Here is a 12,447-nt window from a genome sequence, read left to right as displayed (position 1 = left end):
GCACGCCTCCTCTTGTATTGGACTGCAGCTCATGTTCTTTCTTCTGTTCTCCATTGCCTTTCAATGTCATCTCCTTTCTTTTTCTTATTTCTCTACCCCTTTTTTATCTGTTTCTAGAAGAGCCTTTTTCTTAGGATGAGCTGCATCTCTCAGATAAATACGCCGTACTCCTGTATCATAGAGAGACAGATCATCTTCTCAATCTCTATTTGCAATTCTGAAATGCTGAGATTGTAGGTTATTGCCAAATTGTCAGGACAGATCAACAGTGAGGGCTTATCCAAATATCACTGCTGGCAATTCAGGGTATTTCTGGAGAGTGGATCCAAAAGTAGCAAAAGTAGTCTGCAAAATAGTTGTTTGCCAGCAAATGCAGAAGCCTGACCCTGTAGCTCTGAGAATGACCTTACTGGCCTCAGTGGGACTGTTGTGTGACAGGGATTGCAGGATCAGATCCTCCAGTATGTTTGATAAATGATGCATGTCCGTGGGGAAATTGATTTGTTTAGCCATTCATGAATGCATGCATTTTGAAAAAGCAAAATTTTGCTTCCAGTTTCCAAAGTAAAAGAGCAAATTTCCTGTCTACTTCTAAAAATGTAGCATTGTCTTAATGTCAAGATGACAATCTGAAACAACTCATATAATAGGATCTAATTTACGGTGCAGAATCATTATCTTCCATCATCACAGTTAGCTACAAATAATGAAGTAAAGCTGTACAGCACTGAAACAGAGGGAAATGTTCACATTAACACAAAAAGTAAATTGGTGAGACCACATTCACAGTTAGTGGTCTGTTTGTTTTCCCTCTGTCTCCTCCCCCACCTTTAATTTCGAGCACGAAGCAGGATGGGCTACAGTAGTAAGGAAAATACAGGTTTCTCTTCTTTCTCTGCTCAGCTTCAGAGGGCAGGAGACATGTCTGCATTGGTTCTCTCACAACCAAGTATCACAGAGCCAGGACAGGAGGTAACTGCATTCTGTAGCCTGCAAAAGATGTGCAAAGCACAGCAAGGGGGGGGCTACATGGCCTTGATTTAAGATATCTGTAAAAAACAGTGGGGGATAGCTGTCTTCCTACTGTAAACAAGGTAAAAAAGCTGTAAAATCTGCATCAGGATTACAGTGTAAGTGGTATTCAGCTAACTGCAGAGCGATTTGGCCTTCAGGCTAGGAGAAGTTACCCAGCTGTCATGGTTTAACCCCAGCTGTCCATCAAGTACCACACTGTTTGCTCACTGCCCTCCTCCCCAGTGAAGAGGAGAATCAGAAACTAAAGATAATCCTTCTGTGTTTAAATAAATTTAATAATGGAAACAAAGAACAACAACAAAAAAACCCAAACAAAAACTAGAACAAAAATAAACAAAAAATCAGTGATAACAAGAGAGGAATAAAACCTAAGAGGAACAAGTGATGCACAACACAATTTCTCACCACCCACTGTCCAATGCCCAACCTGTCTCTGGGCAGCTCTCTGTGGCTCCCAGTCGATTTTCTCCAGTTCAGAGAGTAAGAATGACATTCCATGGTATGGAATATCCCTTTGCCAGTTCAGGTCACCTGCTCTGGCTGTTCTCCCTCCTGGTGTTGTGGCAGAGCCTGGGCAACAGAAAAATACCTCCGTTCAGAGGAAGCACTACCTAGCAACAACTCAAACACCAGTGTGTTTTCAACATTATTCTCATACTAAATCCATAACATAGCACTGTACAAAAGACATAGAATAAAATTTCTCTTATTTTAGCTGAAACAAAAACATCAACTTGTCAGCATTGTCCTTCATATAGATGAAAAGGCAGTACCTGAGCCAAGGGTTCAGAAATAACCAAGTGAGTGCTGCTGCAGCTGTGCTCCCTGTGGGATGCAGCTGGAGTCTGTCTGTGCCTCCAAATGGGTGTGGGCTACCTGCCTGCCACCTTCAGAATCTGGCCTGGTGTTGCCCTTCCCTTGTAGCAGAGTCTGCTTCAGCCTGTGAGAATAGTCTGTTGCACTAGTAGAAACAAGTTCTGGATTGCTGAAGGTCAGAACACAGACATCTACTAGAAAGAAAACATCAGTTTAAAAAGGAAGGACTAAACTCTTTCCTGTTCATCCTAAAAAACTAGAGCACAAACTGAAAACATCTGAGGCTGAGCACCCAAACATCTGCATATAAACACAGCCAGAATATGTTGCCTAGTCCAAAGGATCTACAAAACTCTCTTCAGGTGCCTTACCACACATAACTTATACCCACGTCATTTGCTGAGAATCCTAATCTGTCACAGGAACAAAGCCAGGAGAGGGATCAAGAAAGCGCCAAAGTCCTGCTCCTCACAAGTACAGACTGTCAGTGGTGTGTGGGAAAAGTGTACCTCGAGTATGAGCAAGCGAGATGTGCCTCATGCTGTCTTGAAGTCATGAACACTGCCAATACTTACTGCTGTCCTGGTGGACCTTGGCTTTGTCAGCATCTAGGGCTTCTGAAGGGCAGCAACCCCTGCCCTTCAAAGAAGGCTGACACACCTCAAGGGAATAAGCATACTTTTGTGGTCCCCAGAGGTGAGCAGTCTGGCCCAGTCACACTCCCAGACCCCGAACCTGCAAAGAGGTCAAATCAGGTCTCTCTCCTTCTCTAGGACATCACGAATGAAAGACAGGCTTAAGGTTTTCTGTGAGGGAAGACAAATTGCCTCAGACATGAATTTCTCAAATGTTACTTGGAAGTTTAAATCCTTTTGCTTATTGAATTTCTCCCAAAGCATGCACAGAGATGCTAGGGTTTATTAACATAGCTTATGAAAGATGTTGCACTAATTATTTAGTTCCACATGATGTGTTAGGAGATATGGGATTAATAAATGTAGTTTGTTATTAAAAAATAAAAAAATTGTTGAGGAGGCAAGATATGCACTGCAATATGCTTGCTTATCGAGCCCTTGGTCTTTCAATCTTTAAAGCATATCAGCATTTCCAGATGAATAAACTCTTTGTGAAGTATTTGTTGTGCCCTGCTTGAGATGGATGACAGAAAATATGACTGTCATATATTCATCCTTCTCAAAGTTTAAGCAAAAACCCAAACAAATCCACATACTTAAGCATATGTACAAGTTCTTAGGTTAGTCTTGCATAAATAGTTTTTCTTAGCATGCTGTCCCAAGGTGTAAAGGCATCTCCTAGATTCTCCTTATTCTACACAGAATATATTCTGCTTATTGTACACAGAAAAATTAGGAGTTCCAAAACTCCTCTTTTGTGACCATCTTTGCTCAGAGTGCTTGATAACTCCTTAATATTTTGTGCTGATGGGTTTGGGTGGGTTTTGTACTTTAGCTTGGTTTAGGTTTGGCTGCCAGGTTTTGGTTTGGAGTTTTTTTATTGTTTGGTGGATTTGGGGTTGACAATCTTCAAGTAGGCAAAAATTTGGAGGTTTACAAAGGACTCACAATTGAAATAATGAGGTGGTTTTAACAAGGCTCTTGCTTTGAGCTAGTTGTGTAGTGAAGGATTAATGTTTTCTAAACAGATTCCTGAATCTATTTTGAAGATGGATGCGTTAGATTCTCTCATTATGTACACCTGTGCTATGTACTTCTCTGATAGATGGGGCTTATATATTTGGACAGTTTTCTACCATTAATTTCTAATTAGATACTTGTCAACAGTGTGAATTGGTATTGCTTTTGTTCAGCAACCCTGTGATTGCTCTGTCCACCCTAATTAATGAACAACTTCCTTATAAGTAGATTAATAGAGGTAGTCCCATTACCTAAAGTTATTTCGGTCACTGTGTTATAGTACACCTCATTAGAGAATTGTAAAATGAAGCAGCATTTCAACTAACTACTACTGAGTACCTGATTCTTTTTGTTCTGTCAGCTATTCTTTTCATTGTTTTGGTTTTTTTGTGGATCTTTTTGAGAAAGCCCTGGCTTCTGCCCACTGTTCTTGTGTGCAGCCCATCTTTGTGTATAATGTCATTGTGCTTAAGAGCAGCAAAACTTTTGCTGTATTGCTAGAGAAAACTGTAATGGAAAGTTCTCCATGTTCTGCTTGATACAAAGAAAGAGGTTTATCTATTTTAAAAAAAGTCAGTGACAGATACTGTGAGGTGTCCAGTGTCTGTTAGAACTTGTCACACTTGTTCAGACCAAGTGCTGAATGACTGTGTAAAAGAGTAAGAATATAATATAAACTGGAAGACTGCAAGGAGCATTCACACAAGAAAATCCAGGTATAGATGACTTGCCACATTCTGTGTGTATTGGCCTAGTACTGCAAAAACACTCATAGGGAGCCAGGAGTGTTGTGTCCGTTTGCCCTGTAGTAGAAGAGAGATATAGACACATCTGAAGGATAGGATGCCATTCAGAGGAACAGAGGGATAAGCTCAATAAGTGGGCCCATGGGAATCTCATCACTATCTAAGATGACCCAGTGTAAGGAAAAGCCATAATATCAACACAGGCTGGAGGATGAAGAGACTGAGAGCAGCCCTGCTGAGGAGGACTTGAGGGTGCTGGTGGATGACTGGCTGGACATGATCCAGCCATGTGCATTCACTGCCCAGAAAGCCAAATGTGTCCTGAGCTGCAGCAAAAGCAGCATGGCCAGCAGAGCAAGGGAGTGGATTTTGCTCCTCTATTCTGTTCTGGTGAGATCCCATCTGGAATACTGCATCCAGCTGTGGGATCCCCAGTACAGAAAGGGCATTGAGCTGTTCATAAGATTCCAGAGGAGGGCCACCAGGATGATTAAAGGGATGATGCCCCTCTTCTATGAGGAAAGACTGAGAGAATAGGGGATGTTCAGTCTGGAAAAGAGAAGGCTTTTTGGTGAACTTATTTTGTCCTTCTCCTCTGTAAAGGGGGACCCACAAGATAGATAAAGACTTTTTTACAAGGGCATGTAGTGACATTAGGACAAGGGACAATGGCTTTAAACTGGAATAGAGTTGGTTTAGATTAGATATTAAGAAGAAATTCTTTACTATGAGGGTAGTAATATACTGGAACAGGTTGCCCAAAGATGTAGTCGGTGTCTCATCCCAGAAAGTGTACAAGGCCAGGCTGGGTAGGGCTTTGAGCAACCTGGCCAAGGGGAAGGTGTCCTTGACCATGGCAAGGGGTTGAGAACTAGGTGGTTTTTAAGGTGCCTTCCAATTCAAACCATTCTTTGATACTGCAGAAAGTTCAGACATTCAAAGTCCACCCGGATGTGTTCCTATGTCAGCAGCTCTGGGTGACTCCGCCTTGGCAGGAGGATTGGTCTAGATGATCTCCAGAGGTCCCTTCCAACCCTAACTATTCTGTGTGATAAGGCAAACATCCACATTCATAAATTGTCTGTTCTTGTTCTGAATCAGAGTGTGCTCAAGATCCCTGAAGTTATTGGCGGTTTGGGTCAAATGATACAAGGCAGGGAGAAGCTAATGAGAACGTTAGTATCTTTAGTTCTTTATGTTGTAGCTACAACTAGCCAAAAGTTTAGAGAGTACACCCACAGGTGGAGGACAGACAGGAAAAAGAAAAGTTCTCCATTACTTCCCTGTGGAGAAGTGTTACTGGTTCATTCCTGAAAAATTCAGCCTAGGGATTGAGCCAGCTGGCTCTGGACAAGGAGGACATGTGTTTGCCTTCCCATCCCACCCACTTTTCTGTGTCCCTTCCTCTCAGGGAGGCATCAAACCACTCTGATATCTTTAAAAATGGGGCAGAGTGAAAGGTGGGCACTGACCCCCTCAAAACTTAGTTTCTGATTTTTTTTTTTTCTTAAGGTGCTCATAACCATAATTTAGATCAACATTGAACTTAGAAAGAGAGGTAGACACATGCTCCTTCTGGAAATGCCGGGGTAATACCAGAGCCACATTAGTTCCTCAGAACATGAACACAGAGAAGATCATAGTAGTCTTGGACTCTGCTGTTCTATGTCTCTGGAAAGATGTAAAAAACCTCAAACATGAAGAAAAACAAGCAGGTTTGTGGTGACATAGAAGATTTTTGTTTCTCGAAAATGAGTCATATAGGTTGTTTTATAGTTTAAAGAAGTGCATGTATTTCACATCTCAGTGGCATCATTGAGTGGGATATAGTAATTTGAAAGGCCCTGCAGAATTCTGCTCTAAAGTGGACACACAGTAACTTTAGATGGTATTTCAAGCAAAGCCAGACAAAGGCCCCAACAAGAATTGATGTCACTATATGCTAGGATAATGCCTTTTCAATAGGAAGGTAGCCAAGAAGAATGTAAATAATAAAACATTAATATGTGGCATGCAAGATTTCACTTTTTAAAATTTATTTTGCTATAGCAATTAAGCAGTTATCAGAGTAGCCATGCAGTAAAGGAACATGTAGGCTGACAATGCTGTTCATAAAAACTAGAAGTTTAAACAAGAGTACACAGAATTATTGTAGCAATATTCCATGAAAAGTGGTTTGTTTGGGTTTTTTCCAAATGAAATATCATGGCATAAAATTCAAAGATAGGGATGTTTATTACAATGCTTATGGTGTACAGAGTAGCATAAAAAACTAGATCTGATATAGAACTTGACCCAAGGCATGAAAATCTAATTGGTTGGGAAGCTGCTGATATGCAATATTTGAACCAGAGTGTCTTAGGTAATTTTTTTTTCTTCCCTCAAGGCTGTTTACATGAATCGCATGATTGGATGAATACAGCATGAATATCAATCCAAGGAATGTGTTGGACAAATTTTAAACACAAAACTATCTTTCTAGTAGTATATTATTCTAGTAGTCTAGGAAGATTGTTTTCTATTTCTTTATTTGTTTCAACATACACAACTACTCTCTTCCAAGGATTGAGCAAAAGAAGACTAAATTATCAGTTAATGGATTTAGTCTCATTGGTTAGTAGCATTGCTAATAAAATATTATAAAAAATAATAAAATATTATAATAAAAATAATAAAATATTATAATAAAATAATAAAACTTTTTATCTTTTGAGCAATATGAATCTACCTGGGGTACTCAAACTTAAGAGTGCACCTTGATTTCAATATGTATTTCATCTTGGTAAAGTGCAATTCAAGTACAGTCATACTTACATGAGAACTAAAAATAAAACAATTCAACACTTGCCAAGCAGAGATCAAAGACACAGGAGGGCAAGGGCAGATAGAGCATGTCTGAAGAGGGAGGTGGATTATTTCTGCTGGATAAAATGTGAAGAGTGGGAGAGATGGCAGCTACATTAGGAGCCAGCCCTTCAGATGCCAAACAACCTGACCCCTCTCATGCTAGTGACCCCCTCACAACAGGAATGAGCACCTTGTTGTCTTATTTTACTATCTTTTTTTCTGTCTCTCTAAGTGTAGTGCTTAAAACTGGAGATTCAGTGATGGCTGTCATCAGTGTGAAGTAGAACAGACCATTTGCCATAAATGCAGCTGTCATAAATACAGCACATGCACCCAATTTCATCTGCATTAGGTGGTGGTTTTGGTGAGAAGGACTCCTACTTATTTTTTTGCACTTGAAACTCCAGTCCTTGGAGGCTGTGGTCCTTGTTTTGCAATTAGGTGTTCAATTTAGCAGTAGAAAAATCAATCACTTCATTCTTTTTTGTCTTTCATATTCTTGCACCACTTGTCCAATTTATCATAGTGATGATGGCTTTGTCCTCCAGAGTATTTTGCTACTTCTTCATCTTGGTGTCATCTACGTACCTCCTTTTTTCCATAATTTTTATATGAATGCTCTATCTGTTCTTTCCTCAAAGTCATTGGGGGAGATGCAGAAGAGAGACCAACTCAGGCTGCATAGGTGTTTTGCGCTGGAGGAACTTCTCCAAGCCTGGCAATAATCTTTGCTAATATGTTTTGTTGCAAATGGTTGTGTATTTCATCCAAGCTTGTGTACAGAGCCTCCCAAATAAGAAGCTTTTACTTTGTTCAAACAGTACCATTTCTACTGCTTCCTCTCTGCCTTGGTTCTCATCTAATACTAATGGAGACTCTCCAGCCAGAGTGCTCTATTCAAGAAGTGCCTTGCACTTGCCCTTTCAACTGTGATATGTCTAGCTATCTTTTAAAGCTACCTAACTATTTAAAGCAGAGTTAAATGCAGCAATCCAAGCAAGGTATAACCTGACCTGTAACAAAAGTTTTATATCTTACCAGCAATTTACACCAGCACATGATTGTTCTTTGAGCTCAAAGTAGAATCCAATCACTCCAAATAATGATAGGGAAATACACATTGAAGCAAAATTTATTCTTGGTTGAATAGTATCTCCTAGTCTTTCATTATTCTCTAAAGGTCAAAAATGGTTAGTGGTTTTTAATATTATCCTAAAAAGTTACAGCAGCAGAACAAGGTTAATTGCTTTACAATTGCTGCTTTCTTTGCTTAGACCCTGCTCAAGGTCCAATGCCATTAGCCTTACAATTTCAAAAAACTTACTTCATAATTATTACAATCATTACAAGGTTGTGTTATCTGCCTTCTGCATGTATTTAAAATTATATCTAAAATTTTTAAGCAAGTGATGTACTATTTTTATGGTTGTGTAGGAATCTTTTCTTTTTTCATTTCTTTTGCTCCTTATCATGCTGTGCCTGAGTGGAAGAGCAATCACTTCTCATGCATTGTTTATACAGAAGCAGCAATGTCTGTCATGGTTTTAGCATAACTTCATGGCAATAAAACACCACTAATCAACAAACTGCAAGCTATATAGCCAAGGTTTCTAGAAATAGTCAATTTTTTCTTGTTTCAAATCTGTTGCTCAGTTGACCTTGAATAGGCCTCTAATCTCAGAGGGCAGTAAATGTTTGTCTTCAATATGGACCTCTCTGGCGTTGTTTGAAGTTGAACACAAAGGTGCCAATTGTTGCCCCAAAATCTTATCTATGTTGGAATGATCATGCTAAACATAAGATGCTATTTGAAGTATGACAACATATTTTTGGCATGTCTGTGAGCTACAGCTTTTGGCACTATCAAATAGTAAGGGGGCCAAAGCACTACAGTTTGTGAGACTTTACACTTGGTAAAATAACAGCCTAAAATGTTCTGTTTTGAAATCACTAAACAGGAGAAGTGAGCTATAAAAATATAGTGTCCTTATGAAAATTTAATCTTGGAAGTGGAGCTTAATAGTTAAACTGGGAGAAACAGTGAGAGAGAGAAGGGAGAAGGACACTTAAGTGAGGGTTGAAGAATTAAGGCTTTGGACTTTATGAAACCTTACATTTTCAGCTGATTTTCAGAATCATCCTCTGTGAGTGAACCTACTACTGGTTTATCAAAAAACCTAGCACAAGCTTCTCCATGGCTGCAATAAGGGCCATTAAATTGAATATTTTTTTTTGTTGAGCAAGTTAGACTGTAAATAACTAAGTTTACATTGGGCCTTTCTCAAGGGGAAGAAGACAAATCACATTTCATTAGGAACTTAGTAAAATTTGGGTTCTGTTGTATCTCCAGGGTGCAATAACCTTTGTCTTGACTCATGCTGATCTTTTCCTTGCTTCTGAAAAGATGGAGGAAGAGCTGCTTAAGGAGAAAGTGCCTATAGTGTTCCCAGTTCTGGCAGCTGGGAACAAGTCTGGATGTTGAGGACAGTATTTGACATTTGGTATTTAAGAATTTGAATAGCCTGTTAGCTCTGACTGGTACTGCATATGATTGTGCATTTCATACAACGTTCAGATAGCCAGCTATGACACTATAATCAGCATGGCACTGCAGTTTGTCAATATTGCACACAGTCACAAGCTACTTTACTCAGGATGGAATAAACAGACCCCTTTTGGGCCAACATACCTGTAAAAGAAAATTAAAACAGATGGATATGAAACCTTCACTATGCAGAAAACTTAGAGTGCACTGAAAACTGCTGAAACTTTTAGCATTTTCTTCCTAATACAAATTAAGTGGGATTGAAGAAGTACCTGAAAGGGACAAGATGCAGAGTCAGTTTTAGAAGTAGTTTAACCACAGGAGGACTTCAGGAAGCTGTTTACTGACATAAGGATAACTTCACCCAGATCTCACCTAGCAGGAACATAAAACTGTACCGCTTTAGTAATACATGCTAACAGTCTTTTAATCTCCAGTCATCTCTGAGAAGACCTTACAGATATATTTTGTTTGTTTGGGAACTGCTTCTGAAGGTTGTTGGTGGCTAACTTAAGAGCTGAAATAAAACAAAATCAGTAAGAAAGATCAGACAGCAAAAATGGCTTCAATTCCACTATTAAAGAGATCAAAAAAATAACAAAATACATGCCTTTATGCCACTAAAATAATTATTTCCACTACATTGTGGTGGAGATAATGATGGGAATAATGTTGTCTGGATATGAAGGGCTGAACAGCTGAACCTATGACTGGCATTGTATAGAAACACTTTACTTTGGGATCTTGCAGGAAATTGTCTTGCTGGTGATGCTTTCACCTATCATTTTGACACACAAATGTTTTTCAGCAGTAAAAATAAGCTGTTTCAAGGTAGTCCCTGAGCAAGTGTTGCCACCACTGTTCTGGGTGTTGGATATGTTGAGGTGTACAGTGTATCTTATTATGTCATTGAAAGTTTCTTTCTCCCTAGTTTTATTAATGGGTGGTAGACTTGAAAAGAAAATAAAACACTTGTTACGGCTGCAGTTGCCATTCTCTTTTTCCTTTGAAATTAATAAATCAGGTGGAGCTGTGAGGTAGCAGGCTTCCTGTTGGAGCACATCATGTCCCCCTGTTTGTAAATTACTTTCTCCTATAATGTCAAAGAGCACTATAAAATTGAGTTATTATGTTATGACTGAAGTAAAGCACTCCAAGGCTGAAGTGGGAGCTCTAGTTCTATGCAGAAATTTCTGGTGTGCACTAGTGCATGCCTCTGAGGACACAACTAGTTGAATGTGAAGTATTACTGTTTAGGCTTGGCAGGACTTGTTTTAGCATCAGCTGCGTAATATTCTCTGTTCAGCTTCCTTTTTCCAGTTGCCAGCAATGGCTTCTTGTTTTTGTCTTTTGAACTGATATTTTTCTGTAATTCAGCCTTCCCTGTGGAGCCAGATGTTTGATTTCAGATGTTTGAAAAAACAAAATTTCTACCCCTGAACAGAGACTATTCCTCTGCTGTAAAAATAAATTCTGGTCTTCTATTTTTATTTGAAAATGGAAGTCTGGCAGGGAGATAATTTTGGAGCTATGCATGACCTCATTTTGAAAGGCATTGACTTTGATTTCTCAGTTCTGAAATACACATCAAAAATTTTTTAAAAAGCATACAGAGGGCTTGGTGGGGGTTGTTGCTGATTGAAGTGAAAAGCACTGTATTCATGTTAGAAGATGTTTGCTGCTTGTGATCTTACAATTGCATTAAAATGGCAAGTCATTCTGTGGAAAGATATTGATGTTGTATTCAGCAGAGAATACTGAGAAGTAGAGGAGGTTTCTGGAGAGAAGACCTTCTGAACTTCCTACTACATACATAGTATGTTGATAAGATGCTACCTTTTTAAATGTCTGCATAAGACTAAAAATCAGTGCTCTCATAAGAGCAAGATCAAGGATACTCTAAGGCATTAAAATGTTGAGGAAAGTGGCTGGCAGAGTCCTCAAGAAAAAAGAAGATTTATTTTTTAGGTTTAAGTTTTAGCAATGAAAGGACTTGTTCTTGGAGACCTTGGTTTAATTTAAAAATTGCTCATATAACAAATTAAAAAGGTGTCTCAATGGAAGCATTTGTAGCAGGCAAATGCAAACCAGTGCTTTTGTAAAATCTGATTTCCAAAGTACGTGACAATGTCTTTGTTCTGAACCTCGGTGCTGTTGGGGAGGAGTTGATGCCCATCACAAGTCCCAAATATTTTGTTTCTGTGATTGCCTTTTGTAGCGTGACTTGGAGCAGCAATCCCAAGTAAAAGCTGGGACTAGGTCATGGACTTCAAAGCATCTAAAGCCACTTTTGTAGCAGTTGAAGGACGACTGAGTTGGAGTTGGCTTAGTGTAGGCCTTCATAGATACCTTGAGCATCCCAAACTGAGAAGGTTGGGTTTTTAAAATTTGTTTGTCTCCTTGTATAAAATCCTTTTTTTAAAGGCAGTGTGTCAGCTGTTGCCAATATTCCTAATGCTGCAGATATTTCTGTGCTTACTTCTAAAATAATTCCACAGCTTGAGAACATCTAACCTATGGCAAATGGTATCAGTCTAGTAATCAGTATATAATCATAACAGTGAATCTAAGTATTTTTTTTTTTTAGGAAGAAATAAAGAACCAAGTATTAAAATGCAGACAACCCATATCTGTGGTATCTAAAAGCAGAAAAAGGCTTTTATTTTTGCATCAGAAGTCATTGTGTTTGACAATATTTCCCAGTTCCTCAAGTCTTCAGAAACTACCTTTTGTACTCAGACAAAAATTAGTTTTCTTTTCTAATCCTTTCTGATTCTAGTTCAGTTACCTCTCAGGTTCAGCA

Source organism: Geospiza fortis, unplaced genomic scaffold (genome assembly GCF_000277835.1).
Source record: "Geospiza fortis unplaced genomic scaffold, GeoFor_1.0 scaffold471, whole genome shotgun sequence".
NCBI lineage: Eukaryota > Metazoa > Chordata > Aves > Passeriformes > Thraupidae > Geospiza > Geospiza fortis.
Note: the sequence above shows the minus strand (reverse complement) of the source record.